General features: G+C 41.0%; 1 protein-coding gene across 4 annotated transcripts in view; it reads left to right on the top strand.

Moving 5' to 3' along the window:
• The window catches only part of LOC102238290 (zinc finger protein GLI3-like), a 122779-nt gene that overhangs the window by 49015 nt on the left and 53645 nt on the right, over nt 1-20119 (top strand). The gene's annotated exons all lie outside the window — the stretch shown is intronic.

Genomic DNA, 20119 nt, shown 5'->3' with positions numbered 1-20119 from the left:
GTAGCTTCTTAATTCCCTCATTAGGGGCCTGTCTGAACACAGTACTCCACTTTCTCTCATCAACGCACACTTCAAAGCCCCAAAGCAGTGTCGAGTCAAACCTCAGCTTCCCCCTACTCTGGCTCGTTCTCTCTCTCTGGGACTCTCTCAGAGGCTGTGTAAGAGAAAGGGAAGGAGACGAAGCCCTGGAGTAGGGAGGTGAGGGGAGAGCTCTGGTCCAATTGAGATGGTGGAGATAATTTGAAGCAAAGGTGAGGTAAACAGTTGTAGTTAGATAAAAGCAAGGCTGTGTGTGCACACTGGAAGAAAAGGCAGGGGGGATAGATGTTTTAAGAGTCTGATTAGGAGGTTAATTTGGCAGCCGTTGTAGCTGTAAGACAAAGATTTGATGTGATTACTCGTTAAGTTTGGTTATTTTGCCCTCGAATTGGGTCAGACGGAGTTGGACAGGAGAATTTTAAAGTGTTGACATTAATGAAAAACTCCACCGAATCCCAGACTCCACCAGCACTCTATTTATTTAACCACTTCATTAGCCTGTACTCACTTGTGGTTGGGTGCCTGAGAATAGAGCCACCAAGGTGCCTCTTTAAGGGAAAGGTTACTTAAAACCAGGCGATGGTGCTTTGGACAGGAGCCTCGAGGGCAGAACATTACTGCACATTACATCCTGACCTAACTCAGCAACACTGCCACTTCTCATTTTATGAACGTGTGTGGGTATGTGTGAAGGAGCTCTGGTGGTTCCAGACCGCTGCAGGCGCAGGGAGGGAGACGGCAGGGGTGGAATAAAGAGGGGGGGTGGAGGTCACTCCGAGGCTTGGGGTCATGCGGAAAAGTCACAGCCTGAAATGGAGAGTTCAAAAGCAGCATGAAAAGTCAAAGGGGCCGTGAAGCTTCAAGAGAATTTCTTTGTGACTGAATGTGAGAGGGCTTGACGAAGCAGGGCAGAGCATCAAGTTGCATTCTAAGAAGCTTTTGGTGTTCTGCACATATTCTTCTTCTACAGCCAAAATGTGAGGATTTTTATCATATTCGTCAAGTTAAATACTAAAATCTTCTCACTTTCCCTCATGTCCACTTTTCTTTAAATTATTTGATTGTTTTGAGCTACCTCAGTTTTCAGTTTCATCTTGATTCAAGTCATGTACGCTCTTCAAGTGGTTTACCACACGTCATGTAGCTACCATGGAAACATGGAAACTGCAGGTCGAGTGCAGTTTCTGAGTCCGAACCTTATCTTAGGCTCATTTAACATATTTTAAGTTCTGGTTTTAGACTAATTCAGCTCAGTTCAATGTATTTTTAAGCAACAGGTGACAACAAATGTCATCTCAAGTCTCTTTACAAGAGAAATGGGTCAAATTCATAACTAGTTAATGAGTTCAAATCAACTCATTAAATTTCAGTGCAGTCTAGGTAAATACTGAGACTCAGATCTAAATACCTACAGTTCCAATGTGCTTTTGAGTTGACAGTTTATTGGTAGAACAATTATCTACCTAGGAAAGCCCAGTTGATTGCACTAAGATCACTGATTAAGCAGCAATCCCTCATCCTGAAGTAAGCATAAGCTTAGTGGAGAGGAAGCAAGAGTAGCACCAATTTCAGATTAAATCAACGATTCTGGGAAGAATATTTATAATAATGGCAATCAATCACACAATCAAATGTTTTTTCTTTTTTAATAAATGAATCCGTTCAAACAAAAGAAGTAAATAAATTTTGAAGTTTGTCATCTGGCATTATGTAAGTATGGAACACCTAGTAGAATAAACACTGAAACAAAGTTTTTTTGTAGTGAAGCGTATCCCACCCTCCCATCCCAGGATATTTTGGTTTGTTTACAAACCCTACTCTAAAGCTAGTTCAGAAAAGTACATGAAACTATATAAAAATGATCCACCCAGAGTTTTCTCTAGACTTTAAAAAGGATTCAGTGTGGCTTGAGATCAGCACTGTGTGCTTTCAGAAACAGTAAAAACTGAATAATACATTTCCTGTCTTGAAGTCAAAATTGCAAATAATCCCATTAAGCAATGTGTTGCAATTAAAAATAACACCATTGAGAATAGAAAATATCTGCATTTCACCTTTAAAACCACAAAGTCTGCATGGCTTCTGGTGTTTTTCATTGATGCTCCTATGATGTCTCCTGTGCTAAGGAAGACTTATGATCTGAGATGAGAGCATTGCTGCGTAAAACACCTCCTTCTGGCCTCAGGTGTTGAGGACATGAGTGGATATCCCAAGGCGGTCCCATTCTGTCTGATTGAACCCAGTACCACATCCTGGACTCCAGGGGTTTCGCCATATTTAGGGTCAGCAGAAGGAAAGGGCTCCCCTTAAACCTTTGCAATCCCCCAACCCCTTCCTCGCCTCATTCATGTACTTTGAACCACAGACCTGCAGCATCTGTCGCCACTCCCGCACCACGAGTTGTAAAAATCCACTGGGTTTGTGCACGCACAGACAACTCATACTATGAGGGCTTTGTCAACTGCTAAATTCATCCCAGGTGTGTGCGCTGCCCGTGTGTGATGGAGAGGGGGCGGTAAGCCTTTGTGCTGTGCTTGCAGGGAGCGACACACCATGCAGCAGACATCCAGGTAAATCCGATTACTCTTAGCGCTGCTGTGTGTCAGTGCTTAATATGGCTAAATGCGATGGCACCTGCAACCCTGCCACACCTGGCCGCTGGGTCGTTAACGTGGCGGTGAAGCTCTGGGAGGTGTGGGAGTTGAGAAACGAGAAGAGCGCAAAAGGAGAGGGGTTTATCCTCGGGGGAAAATCTCTGCTATTCACCCAGACTTGCATTCTCCTTTTCCTCTTATGTCCTCGGCCTAAGACTGTGTTTACTCTGGTTTTTTACACCCACTTCAGAGCAGAAGAGGAGGCACCAAGGAAACATTACTTCTATTGTTAGCAATAGCTAATCGTGGTGATGCCTAAGTCTTAGCTGCTTTTCTTGGGCAAACACTGGATAAGAGTCCCTATCCTTCTTACCACAACGCTAATACATACAGCTTTGCTGTGGGATAAGGAGAAAAGGACTGAGATTAGGATTAATGAGAAAAAAGTCTTTCTTAAAATCTTAATTGTTGGGAAGCATTTGTGAATGCAGTGCACAGTGCTGACATCTGTTTACATTGTGCCCCGATTAGCCGGCCAGTGGTCGTTTAGCGACAGAGAGCCCATTTGCTGGCGAAGCATCTCTTCTTCCTCCGAGGAGATCTTCGTCTTTAAAGTCTTTCCTCCTTTTTCCATATTTGCCAAGCCTAGCATGACTTGAATGTTGTTGCTGCTGCACTGAAACCCCAGAGACTTTTAAATGAAAGGAGGGGAGTTAGATAAAAGTAAAAGGAAAGTACTTACAGAACTGAAGATATGTCAGTTTTGGGGTTTTACCATATCACTGACACAGTAGGTCATTGATAGGGCTAGAATGGGTACTTTAAGTTTGTTCAAGCTGTGATGGCCGCCTGCCTATCAGCACAAATTAGCTCCTTAATAGATCTAGCTCATATCTTGCTGCCAGGGCCTTAATCCCCCATACCAAAGCCTTGCCGTCCTTGACTGATCCCAGAAACCCACTGAGCTAAGCTAGAGTCAGTGAAAGTAAGAATATTTTGCCCAAAGAAATCTTCACATGTATCACAGCAACTGTGCTCTAAGAGTTCAGCAGAAGGTGGTTGTTGCATGGATCGTACAGGTCACGTGTGCGATCAATGTAGGTGTTATTTTGTTTTAGTTGAACACTAAACTGTCGTTTATCAGTTATCTCAGGTCGATTTAGCTCTTCATTCTGCCAGACTCAATATCAAAATGCGGCTGACTATGGAAGTGCACAGTCATATGAATAAGTTTGGGCACCCCTATTAATCTTAATTATTTTTATCTCTAAATATTTGGATGTTTGCAATAGCTATTTCAGTTTGATACAACCGATATCTTATGGACACAGTAATATTTCAGTATTGAAATGAGGTTTATTGGACTGAAAGAAAATGTGCAGTACGCATTAACACAAAATTTGACAGGTGCAAAAATATCTCAACAGAAAAGTGGCATTAATATTTAGTAGATCCTCCTTTTGCAAAAATAACAGTCTCTAGTCGCTTCCTGTACCTTTTAATGAGTTCCTGGATTCTGGTTGAAGTTATTTTTGACCATTCTTCTTTGCAAAACAATTCCAGTTCAGTTAAGTTTGATGGTTTGCATGGACAGCCTGCTTCAAATCATCCCACAGATGTTCAATGATATTCAGGTCTGTGGACTGGGATGGCCATTCCGGAACATTGTAATTGTTCCTCTGCATAAATGCCTGAGTAGATTTGGAGCGGTGTTTTGGATCATTGACTTGCTGAAATATCCATCCCCTGCGTAACTTCAACTTTGTAGCTGATTCTTGAACATTATTCTCAAGAATCTGTTGATATTGAGTGGAATCCATGCAACCCTCAACTTTAACAAGATCTCCAATGCCGGCATTGGCCACGCAGCCCCAAAGCACGATGGCACCTCCACCAAATTTTACAGTGGGTAGCAAGTGTTTTTCTTGGAGCGCTGTTTTTTTTTTTTGCTGCTATGCATAACGCCTTTTTTTTAATGACCAAACAACTCAATCTTTGTTTCATCAGGCCACGGGACCTTATTCCAAAATGAAGCTGGCTTGTCCAAATATGCTTTTGCATACCTCAAGCGGCTTGCAGAAAAGGCTTCTGTCGCATCACTCTCCCATACAGCTTCTCCTTATGCAAAGTGCGCTGAATTGTTGAACAATGCACAGTAACACCATCTGCAGCAAGATGATGCTGCAGGTCTTTGGAGGTGATCTGTGGGTTGTACTTGACTGTTCTCACCATTCTTCTTCTCTGCCTCTGTGATATTTTTCTTGGCCTGCCACTTCTGGGTTTAACAAGAACTGTCCCTGTGGTCTTCCATTTCTTTACTATGTTCCTCACAGTGGAAACTGACAGTTTACATCTCTGAGATAACTTTTTGTATCCTTCCCCTAAACAACTATGTTGAACAATCTTTGTTTTCAGATCATTTGAGAGTTGTTTTGAGGTGCCCATGATGCCACTCTTCAGCGGAGATTCAAATAGGGGAACAACTTGCAATTGTCCACCTAAAGTACATTTTCTCATGATTGGATCCACTTGTCTATGAAGCTCAAGGCTTAATGAGGTTACCAAACCAATTTTGTGTTTCAGTAAGTCAGTGAAAAGTAGTTAGGAGTATTCAAATCAATAAAATGATAAGGGTACCCACATTTTTGCACCTGTCAAATTTTGTTTTGATGCATATTGCACATTTTCTGTTAGTACGATAAACCTCAATTCAATACTGAAATATTACCGTGTCCATCAGTTATTAGATATATCAAACTGAAATAGATGTTGCAAACACCCAAATATTTAGAAATAAAAATAATTAAGATTAATAGGGGTGCCCAAACCTTTTCATATGTATAAACTGTCACAAATCAATGTGATCCACTTCACAATAAGTCCAGACCTCGCAGTTCTCTCATTTCAAATTGGATGCAAAAGGCCAATTTTCAGATTGGCGTTTTGCAATTTCAACAATGCCACTTTTGAACTACAATCATCAATGGGATTTTATGTGATTTGTCTTTTAATGTGGCTGCGTTATGTTGTGGGGATGCTTTTCTTCATGTGAATCAGGGAAGTTGGTCCAAACTTGGGATTGGGTGGTTTTCTAACTCCCTTAGTCAAATACACACACCCATATTCTTGTTTTTGTACAAGAATGTCACTCTTCATGTTTTTGTGCAGAAATTTAGGAGCCAAACTTCTATTTCACAAGTTTGAACTAATTTGCATTGGTCTATCACATAAAATCCTTTCTGCTGTAATGTGACAAAGGGTTGCAAATTTCAGGTAAGAAGACTGTAAAATTTCAAAGCAACAATGTGTGTATACATGCAAAGAACAAGAAAAAGATTCTTTTGTCTCTTGATAATTTATTTGAACTCAAAGAACAAACTTTCCAGTCTCTTGTCAGTTTAAATGTGACAACTGGCTCGGAAGCAGGTTCAAACACCCTCCCTTCCCTAAAGGACTGGGGAAATAGGGAGGAAAGCCTGGGGTGAGAGGACACGTGCCTGTTTCAAGGGTAAGTGTTTGTCTTTGTGATTGTTTCAATATTGGCTTTTTGAGTGCGGTGGCTCGGTGTAGTCCCCCAGTGGTGCGCAGGCACAGAGAAGCCTGAGGCAGACTGCAGGCGATGGAGAGGGATCCCTTCCATCCACCTCCTTTCATCAAGAAAGAACAACATAGGCCCACGCTCTGCTCTGGCCCCTTGGTCCAGTGCACCAGGGATAATCAGATGATCCCCTTTTATATAGCTTATTAGAGCCATCTCATGCTGTAAGATAGGCAATATTCTCACATGCTTTCGGCCCCTTTGTAGTGCGTGATGATTTAAGAGGGTTAAGCAGAGTATGAAGTGCTCCGGGAATGCACTCTCATACTGTCTTAAGGTCATGTGGTGCTCTCGCCACAAGGCTCATAAGTGTGAACTTAATATCTTGGAGTAATGGCGGCCCTCATCGACAATGACAAGATTAAATGTGAAGAGGCTAAAAAAGAATTAAGACGAGAGCCAAAGACGCTCCGAAGGAATGGTCCGCATTTCCTTGGATCGCCGCAACGACTGTTGGTATATTGAACTGCTTTTGTGTGTGGCTGGTTAATCAGTCAACTTGCAGAGGCAAGTAAGAACAAAAAGACTTAACATGAAGATTTGTCTTGTCATTTCAAAGAGAAAATGAGCTTCAATTGGCAACAAAAAAACAACAACGCCAAACGCCGAAGGGGGCTTCTCTAAAATACCCAGCTCTTCCTTAAGTTTACCTTCCAGTTTCCAGCAGGATAATCACCGCTGAGATGAGAGAGAATAAACATGTTTGTTTCTCTTCTATTCAAATCTCATCCTTTTCTGTATTCATTTCTCTCTTACTGCGGTGAAGATAAGGACCCTTATTCCTACAGCCAACAACCCGTATCTGGCTCTTGTCTCTGGAGGGCCACAAGTGCTTATTGTTCAACATGGAGAGGAGGCTGATGAGTGCAGTGTAATTAAAATGTTTCTACCAGGCTGGTGAAATGTAAGAAATCACTGGAGAAAAGGCAAATGGCTGAGTTGGAGGGGAAAGAAGAAGAGTCGGTGAGAGAATGAAAGGAATGAGCAGGGAGGGGGTGTAACAAGGCAGAAAATGAAGAGAGACATAAAAGAATGGGAGCTCAAGGAGGTCAGGCCCATCACAGGCTTTAGTGTTGCCTTCAAAGATGCCTGGGACAGGTGGCAGCTCCAGACAATCTTGCACCACAGAGCAGCATCCTCTCAGGAGGAGATAAGGGATTCCTCCATCCCTCCTCCCGCCTCTCCCGCTCCAACGCGTTGCCTTTCCACCTTCCCGTTTCCCAGACGGGCGCTTTGATGTAGCTCACTGCGAGTGGGCAGCTGCAGGCCACGGGGGCTGCACGAGCGCCTCAACCGCTGGGATGCGAGGCCAGCGAACCTCAGTCGGCCCTGGCTCTCTGGTGCCCAGCACTTTCAGGTCTCATTAAAGCCCCCCGGAAGGGTTAATCCTCTTTAAGGTTGTCTCTCTGCTCGAGTCAGAGGAAGGCCCCTGGGTACCACCTGCGTGACCAAAACTCAAATCCCTGGGACACAAGTTCCTCCTGCTTATACTCAAGCTCTCTTTGCTCCTTCCTCTTCTTCAACGGCTCCTTCTCGTTCTTACCCTCTAGTGCATTCTGCCTCTTCTTGCCTTTCTGTCCCCTGACAGTATCTAGGGCCCAGTCATACGTCTTTTCGGATTATTTGGGTGGAAACTGACAAGAGTGCAGTAAATGGATTACAACTTTGTCCTTGTTTTTGGATGCCGTGAGGAGGGAAAGAGGAGAGATCAGGAGGATGTGCCTCGAATATTGAGAGGCTGGATTAGCTAGAAGAAGTAGAGTTAGAAACAGGGTGAAAGAGAGGGTAAGGTGACATGAATAGAAGCACCACTGAGAGGGGAATAGAAGGAGAATCAGAGAGTTCCAGATGTTGTGGTATTTATTCGATCTAATTGGTTCAAAGGGCGTCAAACCATATCTAGCCCTGCAGAGCCTAGAAGCCATTTGTCTGCCTGCTGCTGTGACACCGGTCTTTACTCTGTGACACACACTTTCCTTTGTTAGCTAAAATAATGGCCATGTACCCCTTGAGACCAGTGCAGACTCTGTGTAATGCTTGAAAGGGGGTAGAGAACATGGGAGTAGACTGTGAGGGCAGAAGGAAAATATTTGGATTATACAAGTTTATCCAAATTCAAGTCACAAGTAGGTTGGACTGGGCCAGTAAGAGGTTCTCACTGTACAAAAACTCAGAGCAAAAACTCTAGTGTGTGCAGTATGTACACCAATATTATATCATTTCAATGTAATATCTTTACACTTTTAACAATGTCATGTGTAACATTTAATTAATATATTTTTTAATTAAATACATAGGTGTAAGCAAAAATATAAACACCTGCTTAAAATAGTTTACATTTTCAAATACATATTGCAGAAAATATTTACACATTCACAATTATAACAAGCTGTTAGTTTAATCAGGCTTTCTACTCCACTGGAGCTAGTAGTGAGTTGCTGGATTTCTTGTAGCATTGATGTTGCTCTGATGTGGAATTTCTATGCAAATATTGCTAAAGTTAGCTGTTTTATTACTTTTCTATTTAAAGCACTGCTCAGGTATATATAAAGTTTCTCTAAAAGGGCCACTTTGGAGGGTCAAAAGAGCCAAATGTGGATCTGGACCTGCAAGTTGCAGGCACTTAATCTGGAGGATTTATTACATAGTTGCTTAATCTTGATGTTTTTAGTGGTAAAAAAATATCTGCAGACTTTTACCTGTGACCCCAGCTTTTAAATTCAGATTTCCTAAAAAATCAAATCCCTGAAGTAGGTGGTGTTTTTTTTACTAGAAAGAACAGAGTAGTAGTGGAAGGAAAAAGCATGTACTGCAGTCCTCCTGAGTCGATCTGAGGTTTAAATCAACTCCCTCTCTGCCTCAGAGTTATTATAGTTTGGAGAAAGGGAGATAGACAGATGTAAAAGATAAAGTTGGGACGTGGATAGCGGTGTAGTGAAATGTTTCAGCTACTAAACTGCTGTGTCTGTTCCCCCAGCTGGGTGGGAGCGTGATGGGGCGGCAAAGGTGCACAGCTCTTTGTTCTGCTCCCCAGCTTATCCCAATCTGGGGCAAATTCTGCAAATGCAGGAGATAGATTGTAGCTAGACAGAGGCCCCTCTTAAATTCCCTTCACTCACGGATCCATATGGGAACCAGTGGGAGAGAGAGAGAGAGAGATTAAGAAAAAAATAGTTGAATCGTGCTGGGGGCCCCCTGAAAGAGCCGCGTTCTGTCAAGAAAAACTTGTGCTAGTGTGCAATTTGTTGAGATGGACTAGATAGTAAATGTCTTGCAGATGCTGGAATGCCCGGGAATACTGAAAGTCTGGCATGAACATAAATTATTGGTGATTCTCTTCTTCAAAACCTTTAGGATTTGGTTTAAATCAACATTTTTGTTGCGGGAAATAGTTAAATATTCAAAACTGATTGAGCAACAAGTTCAAGAGCAGAAATATGCGTCAACTTGTAGAACCGTGAGCAGAAAGTTTGGGCATCGGCCGCCTTGTTAGGTCTAGACAGACAAATTGCTTGTGACAGCGAGAAGCTTTGGAATGTATACTTGAACAGAAAGCCGCCTGTTATCGTTTCTCTTTTTACTGCTCATTTTCTCTTCTCTGTTGCACCATGTTAATTACTTTCACCGACAGAGAGTCTGTTTGTGCTTAGGGGTGTGAGAGCCATTGACGAAGAGAGAAAGAGACTCAGAAGGCAAAAGGGTAGAAGAGCAGAGCGGAAAAAGGAAAGAACTATTGATTTATAGAGGAAGGGCAGAGTTTGATCTGCCAGCCTGGTGCATATGATGAATGGCAGACAGATTGGCAAGCCGACGCTCAGCACTCCTCTGTTGCTTGACCTCTCTGCTACTTTTCTTTCCTGCTCCGTATAGTATTTTTGCTGAATAAAAGCTTGTTCTTATCTGTATTGCAGTGCCCCCGCTTTGCAATGCAAGCCGAGAAATCTCTGCACAGCATGAGCATTAGGCTAATTTATACAGCGGTAATTAGGCCATTAGACCTGAAACAATCTGGGACCTGTAATTAGGCAAAGCGCTCCAAAAGTTAACAGCAACTCCCATTGAGCTTAGCGAAACAGTCTCTTAAAGTGTTATTTACATGTCCAAACAGCTTGAGGTCTCAGTGTAAACAAACATGGCGAGAGGCGGGGTGAGAGGGGATTGATCAGAGAGGGGGAATTTGGCGTCACAAGAGAGGCAGCTTCCAAACTGCTTCTCCTGATGGTCTTCTGGGAGTTTCCATCCTTTTTCAGCATCAGAGTGATCAAGAGCCACTCTCTTGAAGGAAAGTGAAATCAAAAACTGCTGTTATTTTGTAGTTTAGGCATGCATACATGATGCATACAGGCATTATCGCCAGCAAATATGACATACTGTATGTACACAACAAAAATCCCTGTGGGGACAAAGCGTGACCCATGTATGGAAACCTTAGTCCTTGATACGGCCTTCGCAGGTTCAAGTCCTGGCCCGATTACTTTTGCTGCATGCTTTCCCCCTTACTCAGAATCCACTTTTCTGTCTGACAACTGCTTGAAAAAGGCCACTAGAGCTGACAAAACCTCTAAAAATATCTTTCTGATTGTCCCAGATTTTGTGGAAAGTCTTTTTTGCAAGCAATATGTTTTTAATATTTTCATTCCAAGACCCAAAATTTTATTCAGATCAAAGTAGAATCTCTACTATTTCAACATTTGCACTATTTGGTGGAAGTTCAAGTTATTTGAACAAAGCAGGTACAAAACATCCCCAAGGTGGTGCATGTCCCAAGACAGCTGGGTCCCTTTTGTTCCCATAAACATTGGACATTAGAAGACAAAAACTATCAAAGAACAAACTGGCGAAAGGTTGAATTGATCCGCACCTGGAACTGAAGTTGTTCTGTTGTGTCTTTTTAGGTTTTTACAGTTGAATGCGAAGTGTACCTCTCTGCTGCCACCTGGTGACTGTAGGTGGAAAATTAAACCAAAAATCTTATGTTAATCTTGATAATTAGTCCATCATGATCGTAATATTTCGTCTATACTGACACTCCCTGCATGTACATATACACAAATAGTAAATATACGTAGAAAATATTGAAAAGGATTCATGCCTGCTTTTGCACATTAGTGCTCATTAAAGTTACTAAAATAGATTCGGAGTCAATACAAAGCTGTTTTTCTAAGGAATTATAATGTTAGAAGTAGCTTCAAGTAGCTTGTCTTTTTTCTGTTATTTAAAAATGTTTATTTCAATTTGATTAGATTAAACACTTGGTGTGAGTCTTCTTACCACAAGTTCTATGCCCTCAGATAAAAAAATAAGCTGCATTACCGCATGTGTGATTTGGCTAATTTTGGTAGCAAATGTGACCGCAGCCATTTTTCATCTCATTGGACGTTTTAATTTTCAATCTTTTGCTTCTTTCTAGTAGAATGACAATACCGGACACTAGGAGACTATGGTGCTTGGAAAACAACTTGGTCCATTACTGCCACCTTGTGGTATTGTTGTTTGTTTGGCATATGAAAACAAAGCTTGAAGAGAAGGTATAAAACGATATACTTTGTATTAAAACAAATTCTCATCCCTATACAGCACATTGTCTTCTTACAACAAGCTAATTAATGAAAATAAAACCATGATCCATTTTTTTTGGGAAGTTATTGCAATTTTTGGAATCCTAAAGTTATATAAGGTTTTCTCTCTCCATGTTTTGCATTGCAGAAATATCTATAAAAAACAAATAAAAAATGATACTGTTGTAAACATTTTATGTATCAGACATATCAACTATTTCTGCTTTTAGATGCCAAGCATGACTAATACTACATGACATATGTTTCTTTAAATTTTGCTTTATAATAATGACAACATTCATCTACTCAATCCAAAGTTTAGAAAGAAAAAATATACAGGGGAGCCTCTGATTTATCTGCCTCATGGGAACATCTTTTGCAGCAGGAGCCAGGAACAAGTCCCTCCTCTTTTGCAGGGCGAAGTCATAAACTCCTGCTTGCTTTCACTTCCAATAAGGAGCAACAAGAGCTGCACATTTATACGCCTTAAAACTTGCACAAAGACAGTCTCGGGAATCATTTACACTTTGTGCAAACTGTTGCAAAGTTGCAGCGTGAAGCGTGGGCCTTCGCTGCAGACGAGCATGCCGGAGCCATGAGATCACGAGCGGTAAAGAGAGGTGGCATAATGAAATCTGGCAGTCACAGCTCCGGCGCAGGCTTCATATGTTCCACATTAGCAATTCACAAACCTCTGGAGCAGGCCGCGGCAGCCCTTTTTTCTCACTCCGCCTTAGTCGCTTATGACAATCTGTCACTGGCTCTTTGTGCTCTCGCAGCGGAGCGTCGATGAGAAGTGCTCTGTTTATGGAGGAGAGTTTCATCCTCGGCTGCGGGTGACACCCTGTTAGAGCAGAGTCACTGAACCTTTTACCAGAAGAAAGAGCGAGTCCAGGTTTACCCGTTGAGACAATAATCTCCCAGTGCTGAGTTGACAACAAAGAAAAAAAGAAGAGAAATTGCTTTTAGTACCAAAACCCAAATAAGAATCGAAACTGACAGAAATTTACCACGAGTATCACATCACATACGTCCCAAAGTGCAGAGAGTATCCTTTGTAGGAAACACTGCTATTATGAGTGGAGATTAACCAATGAGGATATTGGAAATAATGTGCTTTCGGCTTTATTCCTAAACCTCCTTTTGAAATGAATCAAGTGTCCAATAAAGGACAAGGCAATTACCATCCTCTCTTTAATGAAGGAGAAGCTGGCTTTTGGTCCTGAGCTTGTGTTGAATTAGAATTAATGAGTCTGGTCAAAGTTTGCTTCTAATTGCCCTTTCATTAAGACCCATTTATTATCATATCTTAATAACTTCCATCCCTTCCTGTAAAAGACTGAGAAAAAAAGAATTGGTGCCATTCTAAAAAGTTAAGCCAAAGTAATTAAAAATAATTAGGAACACTGGAGAAAGGCTGATTGATGAGTGAGGAAATTGAGTGTTTTTTTAAACTCTAGATTTCTGTTGGTTCCAAAAATACCAATCACATATTAGAATATGCATATATCTATATCTACTGTATATCTATATCTATCTACATATGTCTGTAGCTATTGTATATATGTACATGGATATCTATCTATCTATATGTACAAGTACAAAATACAGCTTTACTCAGAGGAAAATGCAACATGCAACATGATATACACCTTCCGAAAGGTACCACAGAATGTTTTCCCAAAAGTCTTGAGGAGCATATAAATGTTTTTTTTTTCTTTGTCAAATTTGAAATGGGACTTTTTGTTCTTTTTGGTCATCAGTGAATTTCACCTTGCAGCTCTCCAACTGATGACCTTTCTGCTCTGTGTCTGTTTCTTATTGATGAATCATGAACACTGATCCTAACTATGGCAGGGAAACATTCTGTGCTTTAGATGTTGTTGGTTTTGTTACTTCCTGAATGAGTCATCGATGCGCTCTCGTGGTTTTTGTAGTCAGTGCGCTCCTGATGAGGTCCACCACTATTCCATACTGTCCTTCTTGGTGATAATTACTCTCCTTCTGGTTTTTTTGGAGTCCAAAAGCCTTAGAAAATTGCTTTGTAACCATTTTTATACTGATAGATACAAATTTATAAGTCTGAAATCTTTAGCATACTTCATCTTGACAGACTGGTTCTGTTTAGCTGACTTCTCAGTTCTACTGGTCTGACTGCAACCAAAAATATCAGTTTTCTTTATGATGAATAATAAATCAATTTAACAAAAATTGGAGGATTACTTTCTCTTTTGGCATAGATTATTTTCACTTCAATAAACAAAATCATCAATCGAAAACAGTTTTTTCCCTATTTATTTAGGTTATCTTTGTCAAATACTAACATTTTCTTGAGAGTATAAAACATTTAAGTGTGATTTAAAAATCTGAATACATTTGCAAGCTTTTTTACAACTCTGTTTTTCTGAAATGAGAGGCAAGTTTTAAAAATAATACTAAAAATTAGAAATACATCAAAAATGTAACCATCATAAAAGACAAAATATTAATACACCATCAAAGTAGCTTGATAGCTAGAAGGAAAGTTATTTAAAGTTTTTTTTTAAACCATAGCTATAGTAAAACAAGATGATGGTGGAATCATTCTGTGAGGATGCTTTAAATAAAAAAAAGATGGATGGAGTAAAAGACTTGAACTTGAAGCTGAGAATAAATTCCTAGAAACACCAGAAGCCAACAGACGAGAGCTTTAAAGGAAGGAGAAAGCATACACATAGGTTGGTTAGAATGGCATAGTCAAAGGTCAGAGCTAAATTAATTTGTGGATTAGAATGTCTAGACTTAAAATTGTTAAATTGATTTAATATCCATTTAACAGTTATGAACCTCTTTGTGTCAGACTTTCAAAATTCAAATGTAATGTCATAAAAAGTTCATCTGGTATGAATATTTTTATAAGGTACTGCGTGATATTGGCGATTTACCACATTTTCTTCCAGGACAAAAAAAAACAACAAAAGAAACAACAACACAGTTACTTTCCTCTGAAGGAATGCTTCAGCTGCTGTGGTGTGTGGCTGCAGTAGGGAAGCTAAACCTCAGATGTGCATTTCATTTTGGGCTTCCTCCTTGCCTTCCAGCTGTATTTTGTATCAGAGGGCCAGAATACCCCTTGAATATCCAGAAGAGCAGGGGCAATTTAGTCCTGGAGTAAACAGTAAGGAGTCCCAACAGGAAACAGTGGAGATGGATTGCAGGATGGAGGCTCTCCCCCGCTTCTACTTCGCTCTCTGTTCTCTGTGACTGTATACATTCCCCCCTCCAGTGACATGAGCATGTTTGCCTTGCTAATGGAGAGCTGCGCTGGTGTAAAAGAGGTGGCAGGCTGTATTTAGACAGGGCTATGGTAAAGTAAACTTGCGAGACGATTTAAATAAACCTCAGTGGAATGGTTTCGTCGTGCGGCAGTGAGGGAGGGAAGGAGTGATGAAGGAGAGAGAAAAAGGGTCCGGTCTATGCAGTGGGCTGTGCTGAGTGAGTGCCTCCTGAGACATAAACAAAAGAGGTCTGGGTAATTCAATGAGGAGTGCTGGATGTGGGAATGAAAGCATGTGTTGCAAAGAAGCAAATAGGTGGAGTCTTTGAAATTATTTTACAGTTTGTAATCTCTGCAGTCATCCTCCCCCCCATCCGATCGGCCAGGATGACAGAGGTTAGTACAAAGTTCCTGCTATGTGGGCAGGGGAGGAGCTAGATTAGAGAGCATAAATTTTTTACCAGCACTGAGCTGATGCGCGCAACACGCGGTGTAAAACCTGAAAGCTTTATTTCCGAATCTGACAGCCAAAAGGGCCGAAAAAGCCCACGAGTGGAGCTGCGGCGAGTAAACAGATCAGATTCTGCCCTCGTCTACTACGAGCTCATCCCAGCTTCCCCTCATCCCTCCCTCCCTTAGAAGCAGCAGCAGCAGCTCTGAAATCAGCCAACGTGAGCTGAGCCAGAAAAACATCATCGGGAGAAAACCATCAAACAAGCAGAGTTGGAGTGGTCAGATACTTCCCAGAGCCGCATGGAGTCGGATTGTAGCACTTATCTCTGTAACTGGGAGCGCTGGATTAAAACTTTGCCTAACTTTTACATTTACTTGTTACAGAATTTGGCAAAAGTGTTCATCCCCTCTGGACTCTTTCACATGATGTCACATTACAGTTCCCCACTTCAATGTATTTTATTAGGGCACACCAATAGAAAATGGTGCACGATTATGAAGATATAGACACATCTTTACAAATAAAGACTGAAAATGAGTGCAGTTTTATTCAGTCATGACTCTAAATTCAATTCTGTTCAATTCAAAACTACTTTATTTATTGCAAATAACTGTTATTTAGGACAGCAGTCGGTCTTTCAAATAATCTGAAAAAGCCTCTGACTGACGACTCTGACATTCTCATGACTGTCATGCTAACAGCTCAAAATCCAGGCAGCAGAGACAATATTTCACAATAGTATGTCCTGAATGACACCATTCATTGTTGACAAGCACAGCTAATCCACCTCGTTTGCTTTTTTCCACTCCTCTTTAAATCTCTGATTGACTGTATGGTGAGGAAGCCGGGCAGAGAGACTTTGGAGTCGGGGATATTTTCCTTGAACTTCCTCCTTCTCTCTCTTTGCATTCATGAAGCCAGCTTTTCAACTCCTTTGGGATTTGGGGTCATAGTTTAGGTATTATTTGAGCTGTTGAGATACTAATGCTACTCCCAATTGTAAAAACAACACCTTGTTACCGTGGTTACAGATCATAAAAAAATTGTTTTAAAGCAGAAAAGTTAAAGGAGGAGAACAGGAGGAAGACTGACGATAGGGAGAGGGAAAGTGGCACAGGGAGCGAGAGAGAGTAGACGGGGGACAGGAAAAATAAATCTAATGCTAAAGAATAGCTAGATTTAAGCAACATAATTAAACTAGAGTAAGAATAACTATGAACAAGAAATAAACATAACCAGAAACACTAAGAAAGACTAAGAACACAGAATACTCAAACTAGAATAGATCAAAATCCAAAACAACCCGGGATCATAACACTAAGTTTTAAGATATACACCCAATCCTAAAGGAAACTGCTATATTCCTTTCAGTTAGTTTTACTGACCCTAAATGACAATTTCATTCATGCATTAACACAGAAACAAAAGAAGAAATTTCCAGAAAACTACACGAGTTCAAGTTAAGTTATGTGTTTTTATTTATTATGTTAGTCAGTTTACAAGATTAAGAAGTTTGAGAAGATTACAGCTGCCTGTTGTACAAATTTGCGTGTCACTCTCTGAAGAGAACCTGTAAATATCTTTCTAAAAATACTCAAGTTGCATCTGCTTGATGCTCTGAAGGCAGGCCTGGTTTCAAAAATAGGCTTAAAAGATGAGACCTTTAAAAGAGAAGAGGGACAAATTTGTTTCACTTAGAGCAAAAATGTTAAAGCAAAGGACACATTAACTCTGCTGCATCAGTTTTGAGAAGGAGCTGTTTGTGCAGAAAACTTGCTTTAAGTGTTTTTACTAAAAGGGTTTTATAAGTATGAAATCTACATTTTTGGATAGTTTTTGAAAACAGTGTTGACCTTTGATTGTTATCTGCTTTTCTCTCTGAAAAATATTTGCAAACATTCAAACTTATTTTCACTGTAAGCTAGGGGAAGTGCAGTAACTCTCTTTAACTAGCTAACCAGCAGCTGCAGGTGGGGGAGGGGCAGCTTTATGCTCCACACAGAGAAAACTCAAGGGAACAGCTTGACCAAAAACTTCTTCACATTTTTCAAATTGGTTGCTTTTCAAAATCTTAATAAACCTTGCTACCATTGGGGATCTGGGCAGCTTAATTAGTAGAGCCTACAGTGGAGAGGCCACAGTTCTCGTCGTGCTTTTCCTATGTTAGGTTATTATTTTCAAGCTATTTCTTCTCTTTCTCTTTGCACCCTCTTTTCTGTAAAATTACTTTTGAAATAAGGCCTCTAGTTCCAAAAACAACCAGAACTTTGGTACTAGTAGCATTACCATGCTAAGGCATAAAATTACAATGTTAGAAAGTTGCAACAGAACGATCCAGTGATAAATTATGGCAATTCTTATGCTTACTTGGGCTATCTGCTGATGTAGCTAGCCTGCAGTCAGCTGCTTAACATGCATGCCTATCGTAACTTTTTAACACTAGTTTTTAAACAGCGCTGCCTTAATAAAAGTAATGGGTGAACTTAGTTTTCTTGCGATGACTTGGTGCTTTTTGCAACCAGAAATATTTCCAAAGTAAATAAATTTGTTTAATCCATAGATCTTGCTTAACTTCAGTGAGTTTTCAGGTACTTCATTTGGTTCTCCATTCGGTCTCATCTCACCCGACTTTGACTTCAGCTTCTCGTCCTTTTCTTTTTTATTGAAGTCTCTTTCGTTTGGCTCTTTAAGGAAGTCCCGCTTTATGCCTACACCTAATCCTGTAGGATTGCAAACAACACCAACCAGATCACCTCTCGACTGTCTGTGTTTTATCACAATCTGGCACTAAATGTCTGTGTGAAATGAGTGAACGATGAGGTAAGCAGCGCCTGATCAACACCTGCTGCGCTGCCCAGCAATGCAGCTGCATTTGTCATGGCCTCCACTCCTGCGTAACTGCCTGGCACCCCCCGCTGTTTGGCCATCTGCCCACTTGGCTCAAATGTTTACAGGCGAAAACAAGAAGTAAAAACACATACCTAGCAGCGTTAGACTTGCTGAGTGAAGTTAAACAGATGTTGACACATGCTTTGCCTCAGGGTGCCGAGACGCAGCTTGGCCTCGGCAACAGGCAATAAACCGACACGTGCTTCAGGAAAAGAGATGTGAATGAAGACAAAATTCTACTTTGGCCTTTTTGTTTAGTTTCACCACTCAGGTTGGCAGCTCTTGTTGAAAGATTCCTACTCGTTGTCCGCTTGTTTCGACTTGTCCCGAAGTGAACAAGTCGGTGCTCTAGAACCCAAATCCAGATTTAGTATCAAGGTTTTTTTTTTTGGAGTTCAGTTAAGGTTGGAAGATGAGTGGCACACATGTGGGATTTTAGTGTGAATGTGGTGCAAGAGTTTCAATTTCAGCAGTAAAAATAGAGAAAAGCTTGCAAGCACATATTATGCAAATGTTGTAATGTTTTATCTTGGTTGGAGTGGGGAGGGTTGTAGAAAAAGAAGCCTCCGGAAAAGGATGTTTTTGTTCTCGTTCGGTGCGTTCCATTGGTTGTACTTAAATGTTATCCTTTGTGTGAAACCACATTATGCTCGGCACGGTGAGAAATGTGCCGTTTGGCTGCTTTTCTTTTGGTTATTTACCACTGCTTATTTTGAGTTCTATCAGCCTTGAGACGTTTAGAAAGACTTCCTCAACAAACGGTTCAGAGCAGGGCATCTTTTAGCTCTGCACGTTTAATGAGCTCTCATTTTGGGTGGGTCCACTGAAAGATAGCCATCAGGCTCTGTCTTTCATGGCAGCTGTGATTTGGATTAGCAAAGTGGTCTCACATGGACTTAAGAACAAATGTTCAAAAAAGTAGGTTTTTCTCTTTTTCTTTGCTGCACAGCTGCTCCACCGTTCTTCCCTACGTCCAATCCTCAAGTTAGGGAAAAACTTGAAGCAAGGATTAAAGCTCACAGGAAAATGTTCAATCTATCAACAACATGACAAAATAGCAGACCTTTCAAGACATGTCCATTAAAGTGGGAGTATGTGATGTGCAAGGAGAGCAATAATCAGAAAATGAGCCCATAATAACTGAGATTTACAACACAGATGGGTGAAATCCACTGTTTAAAGCAGGGGTGTCAAACTCCAGTCCTCGAGGGCCGCTGTCCTGCAGTTTTTAGATGTGCCACAGGTACGAAATGCTGGAAGGAAATGGCTTAATTACCTCCTCCTTGTGTAGATCAGTTCTCCACAGCCTTGCTAATGACCTAATTATTCTATTCAGGTGTGGTGCAGCAGAGGCACATCTAAAAGTTGCAGGACAGCGGCCCTTGAGGACTGGAGTTTGACACATGTGGTTTAAAGAAAGGCACAAGAAGCCATGGTTGAGGTTTGCGACAAGTAGAAAATGCCAGAAATGTGGGAGAAGGTCGTCTTTTCATAACTGACTAAAATTTTACTTCCTTGGCTGCCTTTATTACACCATCTGCCATGCAGATTAGCACTTCACAATCTGCATGGCAGACACTGTTCCCTCAGTAAAATATGGCGGTGGCTGCATCATGCTATGGTATTGCTTTTGTACAGCAAATGGGAGAATGAGGCCAACTAGGACAGCTTTTAGTTTTGCACTCCACAAATCTCGGCTTTGGCAAAAAGAAAGCCACAGGAAGTCCCTTT

Source organism: Xiphophorus maculatus, chromosome 21 (assembly GCF_002775205.1).
Source record: "Xiphophorus maculatus strain JP 163 A chromosome 21, X_maculatus-5.0-male, whole genome shotgun sequence".
NCBI classification, from domain to species: domain Eukaryota; kingdom Metazoa; phylum Chordata; class Actinopteri; order Cyprinodontiformes; family Poeciliidae; genus Xiphophorus; species Xiphophorus maculatus.
The sequence above is the reverse complement of the archived record's forward strand: the minus strand, read 5'-3'. Positions and strand labels throughout refer to the sequence as shown.